At 46.3% G+C, this 13417-nt stretch overlaps 1 protein-coding gene across 2 annotated transcripts in view; it reads right to left on the reverse strand.

Annotated features, from left to right (window-relative positions):
* AZIN1 (antizyme inhibitor 1) overlaps positions 1-13417 on the reverse strand; it is a 1159916-nt gene that overhangs the window by 998201 nt on the left and 148298 nt on the right. For both annotated transcript variants that reach the window (XM_069621462.1, XM_069621463.1), the window contains exon 2: positions 4249-4389. The gene's annotated coding sequence lies outside the window, so the exon portion shown is untranslated. The remainder of the gene's footprint in view (positions 1-4248; positions 4390-13417) is intronic.

Consider the following 13417-nt stretch of genomic DNA (forward strand, 5'->3'; position numbering starts at 1 on the left):
TTTTCTTCTCCTCAGGGCAAAGTTGGAAAAGCTCGGATGCCCTGGCGATCATGGAGTGGAACGATCCAATCTCGTCGGGCGGAGAAGCCCTGGTGGGAGGTGACGACGGTAGATCCTCGTCGTATACCCAGTCGTCCGTACCCGTCGGTGCCGTGTCAGTCCCCGTATCATCCCCTCGGATGGACGGGGAGGAGGGCTGGACGGGGCGCGACGGCTGAAAAGGAGGTGGAGGGTGAATCCTTCTTTTCTTGGGCGGGGGGAGCACCAGAAGGTCCCGGTTCAGGATCCCCCGACGGGAAAGGTTCCTCCGTCGGCAACGGTAGTCTCGTCCTTATCTCTGAACATAAGGACTGTATAGCCAACAAAATGGCCGCCGAGTTGTCTTGCGGCACTGGCAGAGGGGAATCCGACGGGCGATCAGGGGCCCCGTCGGCACCCTCGACGATGTCGTCGTCACCTGCGTCGGGATCCATCCCGACGGGCCGGTCTTCTTCCACGCCAAGGCCGTGGCTTAAGACCTCAATCAGCTCTTCCTCTGAGGTTGAGGCCGAATCTACGACGACGCCCTGCCCCCCCCTTTTTCTTCCCCGCCGGGGGTTTCACGGGGGTCCTATCGATGGGCACAAAAGAGGACTCCCTCCGAGGTGGCAGGGAGACTGAGCCCCGAGGTCGCCACCACTGGTGTAGCCTCCACAAGCTGAGCCAGGGCCGCCGCGACAGTATCGATAGAGGACTTGGCCGGATGTATTAAGGCCTTCACCACCTTAGGTGCGCTCACCGCCTTATCCTTGAGGGGGGGGACACTGCCTCGCTCCCCCTCCGATGGGGCCTTCGAGCTCGACCGGGGCCTCTCCAGGAGCTTTGCCGGGTGCTCGCCCTTCCTCTTACCCGACCCAGAGCATTGGCTCGTGGCTGAAGGTGCCGGGGAGGGTGCGCCCTGCCTGGCGCCCATAGAGCCCGACCGTTCGGCGCTCCCGGTGCCAGCGGACTCCCGGTGCTTGGCCTTGTGTTGGACCCCCGTCGCTGGGGCGTCCTCAAAGGTCTTAGAAGACCGCTCGGATTTCTTCCTCTTCTTCTCGCCTGACGGGCTCTTCCCTTCCAGCCAGTTGGCGAAACGTTGATGGCGGTCCTTCATGGTCCGCTCCGACATGTTGCCGCAAAACGCACAGTCCTTCTCCACGTGCGTCTTGTCCTCATGTAAGCAGTAGAGACAAAAGGAGTGTTCGTCCTCCTTAAAGACGTTCTGCAGCTGGCATCCAGGGCAGATCCTGAACAGCTTTCCGGGCGTCGAGCTTCCCTTCTCCTGGGCCATGTCCGGGCCTGAGAAACTTCTGGAGTCCTCCAAAAGCGTAGCTCGACGAAATCTTCACCCTTGAGGGGCGCAGACGAATCCGACACGGGTCCCCGTTGATCGGATGGAGAGTCGGTGGAGCTTGAGGCTCTTTTGACCGAAAAAACAAAGTTTTTTGAGAAAAAACGTGAAAAAATAGCACTAACGCTCGAGAGCAATAGCACGAGGATCCCAACACATGAACGTGTGGTAAAAATCTGAAGATGGCTGCCAGAGGCGGTGCTTAGGTAGAGGGCAGTCATTGGCTGTGGTCAGTATGACGCAGAGACCAGTGATTGGTTATTACTACGAAAGAGATCAGAAACCAAACTGATACTGGTTTTTTTTTTCTTTACCGAGGATTCCCAGCCTGACGACTGGGAATATTCATGAGCATGTGAATCCATGCCAGACCCCATGCTGGAGAATGTTTTTAACGTGCTCTCATTGTTTCTATCGTCAGTAAACAGCTTTGCGTTACTCAGTCGTATTTCATTTTCAATATTAATTAACTTTGAGTTTAGAAGTGCTGCAAATGCAGTTACATCTTTGATGCTTCCTTTTGTTTGTTCATGCATTTTGAGGTACGGCGCTAATGCAATATTCACTGCAGACATTATTGGTTGTAGTTCTGCTGTGACTTACATGGTCATGTCACGTATGTGTCTTTCTTTCTTGGTAATGCGTTGTTCAAACAATAAGCAAAAAGTCCTAATGCTCCGTATTCCAAAGGGTACTCCCTACCCAACGGAGGAAAACTCTGGTGCTCATCGTCAACGTGGTTGTCCAAATGAAAAAGTCCTATCCACTGTCCAAAACTAAAACTACCCAACTCTAGCCCTACCACTATATATTCAAACATTAAAAAAACACCAGGAGATTAACTGCCTTCTCTTGGTTAACTGGTATCCACCTTGGAGGTTGTATTAAAAGTCTTAACTAAGAGTCCATAAAGATAGAAAATACCAGGATACACAATACCAGGAGGATGGCTCCCCACTCCTGGTCCAATTGTTAAGTGTATTTGACAATATCTTTGTCAGCCTTTGCCATAGAATCTGAATCAACTTCTGATTAAGCCTTGTACATCTAAGCAGGCTTCTGTGGCGTCTCAGTTAAACTGTTATATAACCAGGAGAATACCTCCCCTCTCCTGGTTCACCTGGATGTCTGGTAACCGCTCTTATTAAGCCTTGACCTTCTCTCCAGGCTTTGCTCACAATTTGTTTAAATATTCCTCATGCTCCTGGTTACTGTGGTTCAATGACATGTTGACATACTCTGTAACAGGCCTTTGTAACAAGTTCAAGAGGCCTTTGTAGATAAAGTAAAGAAAGCCAGAGAAACAATACAAGCAGCGCCAAGCGACTTCACAGGGTCAGCAAAGCATACCCACTCAGATAAAGTCATTAAGTAATCGGGACAACTTCGAATTTCAGCCCATTAACACAGAGGACATGCTACAGATATTAGCATCAATGAAACCAACCTCTTGTGCAGAAAACGTTCTTCCCCCAGAACATAATTTTGGAAAACAAAGATATTCACACCCCTGTTTGCCAGGATGGTGAACTCATTTACAGATGGAATCATACCAGAGGAACTGAAAACAGTCACCATTACACCCTTAGGGGAAAAACCAGGTCAGGACCCAAAGGACCAAGGCAATTTGCACCCTATAACCGACTGCAACTTTAGCTTCTGCACAGTTCCAAACCTTGAAGCAAAGGACATCTTGCATAAACAATCTGGTTTCAGATCGGCGCACAGCACAGAAACAGCAATGCTGGATTTACAAACCCACATGTTGAACATTACGGACAAAGGCAAAATGGGTCTTGTGCTATTAGATCTGAGTGCAAGTTTCGACCTGTGAAACCACAACAGCTCCAATGGATTTTGGAAAATGTGCCAACTGTTCCCTTGCAGCCACTAGATAGGTAGTTTCTTTTATATCAGGTAGGAATTGGGGCATACATTCTCCAGCAAATCGCCCATAAATCGCGGCATTCCGCAGGGCACTAGTCTATCCCCACTCTTGTTAAACCCCTTACCCGAGGTGTCTCTGCATAGTGCTCGATCGCTCAAAGGAACCCCAAAATCTTTAGGAAAATGCTGAAAACGCACCTTTTTAAGTGAAAATAGCAGATATCGTCCCCATCTCTCCAAGTTCAGTTGTCTTTTTGGTTGCGCCCCGATGCCGGTGGGGTTCGGCGCGATATAAACCCACAAAAAAAAAAGAAAATACAGGTATTGGGACAAGGGAGATCACTCCCGAGGTGTACTTCACTATGATGGAATTTGCCACCTTACAGGCAAAGAGGGAGATTACTCCCGAGACTTTGGTTAGCATTAGCACAAGTACTGAGATGAGGGCCATCTCTACCACTACTTCTCACTGACGTCACTCTTGGCACTTTTCCACCAACCACTGTGATGACGGAGATCCCTCCTGTTGCTTTTGTTATGCTCCCCCAAACCTCTACATGTCTATCGTGGTTCCTCATCAGAAATGATTTGCACCACCACTCACGGCAGTTTCCCTAGCTACATGGGGGTTTGGCTCCCTCTTCAAGTTTTGCGCTAGGTATCCAATTTGTTCGGTCAAACCGCTGCTGCTTCAATATTTTTCCTAGGCTAGCTTCAATAGATTCATTGCTGAAGGTGTGGCGGACTGGGGCCCAGGTTGGTGGCGTAGGGCGAATGGCTCTTGTTGCTTAAAAGTTTACATGGACCTCTTCTGACGAGATTGTTGGTCACAATGCGGTTTCATTATGGTCTTCTAATAATGTACCCTGTAATAGTGTTTGCTTTTAACCATGTACCCATGTTTAATATTTTGTTTGATGACTTTGTTACAGGTTTTCATTTGAAAATTGGATAAATAAAACACTTAAAATAAAATATGTAATACCTACTTGAACAAGTTAGGAGATGGAACCCTACTATCATCAGCTCGGTTCCCAAGGTGGCTCAGCGTTGAAGTCGAACGGTTCTTTATAGAGCGCTTCTCCTAGTCCTTCTGGATACTTGTTAAAAACTTTGAGTGAGAATCCGCCCTGAAGGAAAAATATATGCATTTAATTAAAATAAACAGGGCACTAAAAGTTTCTGAAAGTCTTAGTCAACAAAATTCAAGACGGTAAGGCATGGAGGGTATGGCAAACAAGCAATAAAACAATGAAAACCCTCAAGTTAATGCAATTTTTCATCTTGCTCAGGTCATTGATGATGTAGATCTTACACAATCTTGCAAGTACCTAACAGCACCCATTAAATAATGTATGGTGCCCAAGTGAAACAGACTTTTTTTTAATTTTGATGCACTTAACCTGGAATAAGCAATTACCCACCTTAGAGAATCGCTAGGGCAAGAAAGGTATGATGCGGGGTGGTTTTTTTTTTTTTTTTTTTTTTAACAAAGGTACTGTCCGTGGTAGCACTTAGGAAAGCTCACCTTGGGGGAACATGGTTACACTACTTGGGTTTAGCTTGAACCACACAAGGGTTTGGCAGAATGGCGAGGTGCAAGGCTTAGTCTAGGGAGGGAGGTGGGCTGTAGTGAGGTACAAAGAACTCAAACTTAGTCCAAGAAAACACTGACACACTTAGAAGTTATATAAAAAAAACAACAATTTAATTTATACACTAAGGCACACTGTTGTAGCTCTCCAAGTTTTAAACCACAGTAAAACAATATAAAGCACAGTTGCAGTCACACTAGATTTTTTTCCCGTAACAGCTCACATAGGAAAGCCATATGAAACATCTACACAAACTATAATAATCTTATACCCTTCAGTAACGTCGTTCGAGACTGTCTTACGAGAGCCTCGCAATGTTCAGGGGGGTACACTGGCTCAACAGTGACCAGGAGTTTGGCACGAAGGCAAAGTACCAGTGTTCAGAGTGAAGGAATCCAGCAGGATCTCTTCTCAAGTTGCAGGTAGTGAAGACTGTTTTATAAGACAAGAACATTAGGATGTTTCCTTGAATATTGCCCCAAAGACCAATGTCCTAAAACAAGGTTAGAGTACAATGGGTTGCCCAACTCAATCAAACTCTATGGGAGCCCTGGAGTGCTGCAAGGTAACAAAGCAGGTTGCAGTTAAGTTTTACCAGGAGCATGACAGGACCTTGGAGTGAAGACGCAGTTGTTGCAGGACAGTTTCAGCAGTGAGGCGACAGCAGACCCGGTCACAGGTTTCTCAGTCTTGGCAAAAGAGGAAAGGGACTTATATGGCACTGGCTTTCGTGCAGACAGATTCCCAGCAAAGGATCTTCATTTTCAGGCTTGGATGAAGGGCAGATGTCGAGCCGGTAGACTTCTCCTTTTCTCGGTCCTCATCTTGGGTGAGGGGGGTTTTGGGGAGCTGGCTCGAGTCACTGCAGGCTTAGAAGGATGCCCATAAAGTTCCAGGGCAATTCGGTCGACTATGCAAAGCGATGCAGCAATGGACACTGGGTATTGGTGAATTGCAGGCAGTGGAGGTTGCAGCTCTTCCAGGGATGGTGCAAAATGGTTAGGCCCACCAGTCCAAGGGAGGAAGTGGTCGTGTTTGGACCTTCCCCGTCGCTTAGAAGTTGAGCTTGCGACAGTAGCAGTTATTCAGCAGGCACTGGTGGTCGCTGGAAGTTGCTGGTGGCGTCCTTCTGGCTTCTTCCTCTGAATCTTCTGTTCCAGTGGCCGACTGAGTTTCAGCTCCAGTAACTCAGAATTTACCCAGGAACACTGGGTCAGCCCATCAATCAAGACCTATACACCATTCAAACTTGGGGGCCGAGGGGGTTCCCAATGGGGACAGCCAGCATCCCAGTGTGAACTGGTTTCAGTCAGCCACACTGCAAGACAAAGACCAGAGGAGGTTCAGTCACCTCCCCCACTTCCTGTCGTACCAGTCTGAGACCCTATGTCGGTTTTCCAAGGCAAGCCTGGCGAAGACAAAGACCAAAGAATCCTCCCCCACCCAGAAAGCTAGAAGACACAAGAAAGGACAATGGCTTAGAAAGATTTGCACACCATTTTGGTTAAATGGTGAACCTTGTGTCCCCTACTGCAGCTGTGAAGACAACCTGCGGCAAAAGTCCACAATAAGTTGTGTAAAAAGGTACACTTCCACCAGCCTAAACAGAAGACTGGTCACTGGAACCAAAAAGTTACTGGAGAGTCGAGAAAAGGGATATATTGGATCCTTTCAGTACTCCAAATCAGCCGGCGTGTGCACCTTGCAAAAGTAAATACAGGTAGGTATCCCCCTGCCTTGGTACCTGCAAGGGAAAATAAAGAAATACTAAAATGTACAGAAAGTGCTTTGGGCTACAAATGTAAAAGGTAGATGTCAGAAAAGTTGGAGGAGAGCATAGCTCCAAGAAGAAATACCAAAACGCAGTAAAAAGGGTTCCCAGAATCAGAGTGAAAGAATGAGGTTTCCACTCCCTCAGGATAGCTAGTCAAAAATCCAGTGGTCCAGCAAAAGGTGCTGGGGGCTCACAGGTGGACAGGGAAATCTACTCTACAGGGCTTGCAGCCCACAAGCCTTTGGGCTAATAAGACAAGATAAAGCAGGAGCAGTTAAAACGACCCAGAAACCGAGTGTCTGAAGGACAATTTCCTGGGCACAGACACCCCAGAAACACAAGTTAGCGTAGGCAATGAACTTGACACTTTAGTGTGGAACCCTCACTAAACTTCATTTAGCCCCTCTTTCTCCCATGGATTGGTACATCAGAATTGCTCTTTTGAGTCGGTACCCCACCCAATAGGTCTTCATCCAAACCCTTCATCCCGAGAGTGGTGCATAAAAGGTGTAACATCTGTGTGTTGAGAGTTCTGTGGGATCCAACCCACAACACTATGCTTTGAGAGAAGGGCAGTGGTGGCCACCCCTATGATTTTCAGGACACACTGGGTCCCAAAAAATGTTGCCAAAAACACATTTGCCATATGGTGAGAGTGCCTTTTACTCACTCCACCAATGTAAACATAGTCTTTGTATTTGCAATCAATCTATAAATATACACATTTTCTGCAATTACAAAGATGGTGTGTCCCAAATGCTCTTCACATCGCTGTACAAGTACCAGAGCCGGAGACAAGAAACGCCCATGCCCAGATTCAAGCACAGCCTGTGAAATGCATTAGGAAGACTGACATGACACCATTCATTTTCGTAGTTGGCGGACGAAAATCCAGCCTGAGGGAAATCATTGGCTCTTCACTAGTCCCACTCTATGCCAGTCACAGGTCAGGGGCAGGATCAGTGTTCGGAGGTGAAAGTGGAGGCTCAGAACCTTCTACGCGTTGCTGTCTTGAATGCGCGCATTATCTCTGTGAATGTATTCAAGTGTGTCTTTGTTTTAAGGGTTTGTGCTAGTGAGTGAATGGAGAATGTAGTAGTTCAGTGCAGGCTTGGACTGTCCTATAGGGCAATGCCTGTACCAAAAACACAAAATGCTAGTGTGAGCCAGTGTTTTTGGTTAAAGTGGGCCACTTTTTTGGCCCATGTGGGCCAGTTTGATAAGTTACTTCATGTAGCTGGTAGTTTTGACCAGTGCTACTGAAAAAATAATATTTAAAATTCACAAATTTGCATCATATTTTATCTAAATGCTTTCCCTTGGATACTATTCAAACATTCCGAACCAAAAGTAACTAATTGCAATTTGTAACTCCGAGCCACTTTTTCATTGGTGCCCTAAGCCATTGCATCTCCCAGTCCGACCCTGGTAGAGTGTGTGGGTATATAATATGATGAATGTTGTATTACATCAGGGCCTAAATCGAGGGAGTATGTGCTCTCAGCTCTTCGAAAGTCACGATTGAAGCTATCCAGTAGTTTTAATGCATATGCCTAGTGCGCCATTGCCATTCACATTTGAACTGGTTTCTGTTCGTTATTTTTAACCCATCACTTTACCATTGTTAGGGAGAATTCTCATAAATGGCTCATTTCCCTTACCTAATGAGTCGCTCAGCAGCTTTGCTGGATTTCTAGGATTTATTTTTTTCACCTGGTAAGAGTGTGAGCCTTTTTCCCCACTCTTGCATGTGTTTTGCTGTGTGTGTTGTTACCATTAGTGTGATCTTGGGCTCTGGAGCCTCACCTACTGCATGAGCATCATATTTGTGTTACACAGCACCTTCAGTGCAGTGACACAGGGTTGTCTTTTAGACTTCCCACTGACTGTCTCCCAGAAACATGTAAAGTTGCCATTAACTTTATGTAGTCTCTTCAAACTAGACCCAGTAGACCCCATCTAACATGGAGTATTGGAAAGGGTCAATTCCGATCCCTTTTTGTCTGATCTCTTGGAGCAATGTTTCACTCCCTTTATATCAAGACCTGGCTGGTGGCAGTGGTAACTACCCTAACTTTTCTACTGCGGTTATCTTATATAACCATGGCATTGTTTTAGGCTATTTTATTAGCCTCGAACATAAACCCGCTTGACCAAAAACATTTTATTTTGGCTCCAGCTGGGTTTATTCACCATTTCTTTTTGTTAAAGTCTTTCTCGTGTTCTATGTGAGCCAAACCGGGGTTAATTCCTTTGTTCGCCGTCTTTTTGCGGGCTTCTTGACAGAAGACCTCCTTAAGGCGCCTCAAAGTCGGATTAGGCAGGATGGGAGGGAGAGGTCTTCGGACCCCTGCCATGGGTTCCCTTGGTAACCCAAGTCGCACTCCTGTTTGATTGGCTAAGGCAGGCTTGTCCAATCTTTTTGAATGTGGGGCCGAAGCAAGCATTAGCGAGCCAAAAGTCAACGCCCTCACCAAAGCAGTATGTTCAAAATCGATGGTGTGTGACCTTTGACACAATAGCATCACAGGCAGTGATAGCCATGCAGTCCCAAAGATAGCTTTTGGCGTCAGGGACAGTGATCAAAGGTTAGTTTCTTCCAGTGTGTATTTGTTGATATATTTCTGAAATAGTGGGGGCGACCGAGTGTAGCGAGGGAGCTATAACGATCTAGGGAGGGTTTGGGGGCGGGGGCACCCGGTCCCCAATCCCCCCCTCCCCCCCACCCCAAGATTTTTTTTTTTTTAAATATAGGGCTGAAATGGTGCATCTTACAGCAGGAAAAGTGACCAAAAAGCCATAAGTTTACAACATGTACATTCCATGTCACCAACAACAGACAAGAACATTGTAGAGCACAACACATTTTAATGATCAATGTGTCCACAGTGTAAAACAGCACTGTCACTGATGTAACACATTGGCATGCTGGTTGTGCCCAAAATATACCTCTGTAGCAACATGTCTATGCTGGTTGTTTCCAATTTAGGCCAGCATTGTCTTGTACAAAGCATGATTGATGCTGCCTGTGCATGTGCAGTGTGCCCAATACATATGCCAACTTATCTCTGTAATACACATTCATTACTTCTGTGGTAATGAAAGAAGCATAATCCCATTCAAAAGATAAAATGTGGAAAATTGATCACCCAAAAGGTGAACCCAACTCAAGACTACTCCCATCTTAGTCATAGGGCAAAGTAGGAGTTGGTCCAACCCAAGAAAACTTCAATAAAGGTTTTTCATATTGTACCTATTGTGTACGTGTTATACTTGTGATACCATGCCTCCCCTACACAACACGCCGCTTTGTTAGCAATTATTTTGTCATATAAATTAAGTAGAAAGACGCAGCGATGAGAAAAATGTGCCTAGCAATGCAAGCTTTCAATTTTCCTTCAAACACCAAACTAAATTAATGGAAAACATTTGAAGCAAACAGAACCAATTCAGATAGCAAGAGATGAATGCTGGCCCTTATTCTCGTAGGATGTGCGACAAGAGGAAGGAATAGCAGAACAGGATCAGAAGAGGAGAAACAAAATCCATCTTTCGGCTGAAAAGAATCTTGTATTGAATACACCCCGTGTATCTCAGGATGATTTCAGAGAAAGCACCTTTCCACATACTATGCCTGAAGAGGCATCGGAGTGTGCCAAATATCCTGAAGGAGCACAAAGCAATCCACAGCATAGAGAAGTTAAATGTAATGCTGAAAGCACACACATCGCAGCAGTGAGCGCCCAACCCACTGAGCTATCATATTGGCTATGGTAAAATGAGCAATTATTCAGTAGTGGATACCATTAAACTGGTAACTGAGATTTAACAGCAGACCAGTTAAGTTCATCTGCAGGTCTGGTGCAAAGTTGGCCGCATGTCAAGCATGCATACATCTACTTTTCAGGGTTCAGAGGTTGGCAACATAGGGAAAGCAGCGCACTCACAGGACATCCACACCCATACAAATGAATAAATAAACCAGGCCATGGCCTGTACTGCCTCTGGTGCCTCCTCCCAGGGGGCACCAGAGGCAGTAACAGTGCTCGCCACAGCCCGGTTTATTTATTTGCTCAATGTTTGTCGGGACCGTGGACCCGATTAATTAATTTATTTCCGCAATGCTGGTCGGACCCAGCATTGCAGAAATACATTAATTAATCGGGTCCACGGACCCGACAAACATCAAGCAAATAAATAAACCAGGCTATGGCCTCGCGGGCCACATGAAATGGCTCGGAGGCCCGCGCGCCGTACGTTGGACAAACTTGGGCTAAGGGGACTGTCCTTGATAGGACAGCTACCCTGCTGTGTGATTGACAGCCAGGCTGTATGAATGGGGGAAACTGCATAAAAAGCGGGTCTCTGGGACTGGAAAGGCAGAGTCGCCACTGGACTCGAAGAACCAACGAGGAGCTGATGGAAGAGGACCCCTTCAACGACTGAACCGCCCGGTGAAGCCCTGCTAGAGGTTCGAATCTTCAGAATCTGACGACAGAAGATCCTCCAGGAAACTTCTTCCCTTGAGCTGGTGGGACCAACCCGTTCACCCAAACTGGAAGCCAGGACCCCTCTGGTCGAATTTGCTGTACAGAGCTACAGTAGGCCGGATAGCCAGGAAGGTCGGACCCTGCTTGGGTTTTAAGGAGCGCACCTTTTATTCGTTGCTTTGCTCTGCTGCTGGTTTCTTCCCTGGGTAGTGCAAGACCCTCCAGTCTTCCTACTTCGTGTCAGTCCGACAGTCGCTTCAGGAACCATGAGCCCGCAGGAACTACCAGGAACGTCTGCCTCAGCTACAGCTTCCTCTCCGTTTTAAGGTACTGTGCAAACCCGGTTGCTCGTTTTGTTCAGCCACGGGGAAAGTGTATGAAATCTTTCTCCAATCCGAGGGCTTGTCCTTCTCTTCTCTGAACTAGCTTTTCTACCAACCAACCTAGTCTGAAATCGTGATCTTGAGCAAAAGACTTTTGTCCTAAGCCTTTTCGACCCGATTATATCACTGTAGTTCCTCTTGCTCTATTGCCCTGAGTACTTACCTGTTGGTGTGATTTAATTTCTATTTAACTTCGACTTTCCCTCCCTTTTAAATTGCTGGCGTGCCATTTTGCTGCCACTTCATTTTGTGAGCTTAATTTGTCTGGAATTTAAGGGAAGTGGTGTGGTGTATTAAGAGTGTGATTTTTAAAGTGCTTATAGTGGTGTAATGGTGTAATGTTATACAACTGAAGAGTGAAATAAATGTATATTCTTTTACTTGAAAACCTTAAGTCAGTGTTTGCCTGAATCATAGTAATTGCTGTCCTTTGTGTAACCATTTGATACTGTTCACTTACACTTGAGATAAGTCTGGCTGCTCAGCCATCGCTACCACTTTACTGTGTAGTACAGGCTTGTACCAAAGGTGAATTTGTACTGTCACTTGTAGTCTTAATTGTGTGTGGTGTTCCCAAAAGTTAATGCATATAATTTTGCCTAACAACCATCTTTGAGAAAAACAAATGCCATACTACTAAAGCCCCGGCACACATACCAAATAAACGCTACAAAAACATGGACGTGGCATGCAATTAGAACATCACATATAGAAGTGATGCATCAAACATTCTTGCATGCCTCATTTATAGAGCACGGAAGAATGAAAATCGGAGTTCCTTCCTATTTTTTTATCTGATCTCTCAGGTTGCTGATCTTATGCAGCCGATGCATTTAAAAAACAGAGCTCTCTTACTGAAAATGATATGTGCAACTGACAGGTTGGTCAGACCTGCTTTTGCAAGCTACAAATGACCCAAGAAGTTTGGACTCTGGAAGAATGTGTGAATGATGCTTTAGTGCCTAGCCCAGACATGTGAAGGCTGGACTTATCACTGCACCACCTCAGTCACGTACGTAGCTAGGCTGACTTATCTACATTGGTGCAAGCTGAACAGGTTTTCATTCTATTGCATGCCACTTTTTACTGGCAAAGCCAACAGGAGTATTTTCTTATATGCTAACTGACATATTGCGTGATCCACAGCCAGCAATAAAATCTTTTCTACACCGGCATATACCGCGGACAAAAGGCATGAAAATGCATTGGAAAAATGCTGCAGTACGAAGTTGTTGATTTGCATTTTTATGTGTTACAATCTTCTCGCCAAGGGAGAGCACCCCCACCCCATGTCAGACAAGGGAGGTGAGCCTACTGTGCAACACCTTCCCTGGTGGTCGAGGCAAGTGGGCCCTTCCCGGGAGAGACTCCCCTTTAGGGTACAAGGACTCCTGTTCTGTGGAGGAACTCCCTCAAGTTTTGCACACCATGGCCTACATGGGAGGCTCTAAAATACCAGAGACTTTTAAACGACAAGCCTGGGAAGAAAAACCACTTAATAGATGTCATTCACATGTCCCTTTAAATCAAAAGTATCCAATCCACTGGGACGAGTACGTTAATAGTGTACTCAATGAGCAAGGGAGAGAGGAACGCATACACAGGCAAGGGAAGGCCCTGAGCTGCTTAACACCGGGAGAAAGCGTAGTAGGCGTGAACCAGGAAGCCTCAGAGTTTCAAACTCGCCCTATACTGAACAGAGAGACCCATAGCCACAGCGAATCCAGAGCGTGAGAAGCCGAAAGGGCAGCAGCACAGAGGAAGGTGGTGGCGAGACCACAAAGTATCAGTAGTGGACAGCCGGTTCACAAAGCATTGCTGATACCACTGCAAACATACAGCAGCAGGGTGTTCGGTCACTCAGCGGAACAGACTCCGCAAGGAGAAAAAAAGAAACTGATGTAGAAAACACAGAT

This window comes from Ambystoma mexicanum, chromosome 5q (assembly GCF_040938575.1).
Source record: "Ambystoma mexicanum isolate Mex_15411 chromosome 5q, UKY_AmexF1_1, whole genome shotgun sequence".
NCBI lineage: Eukaryota > Metazoa > Chordata > Amphibia > Caudata > Ambystomatidae > Ambystoma > Ambystoma mexicanum.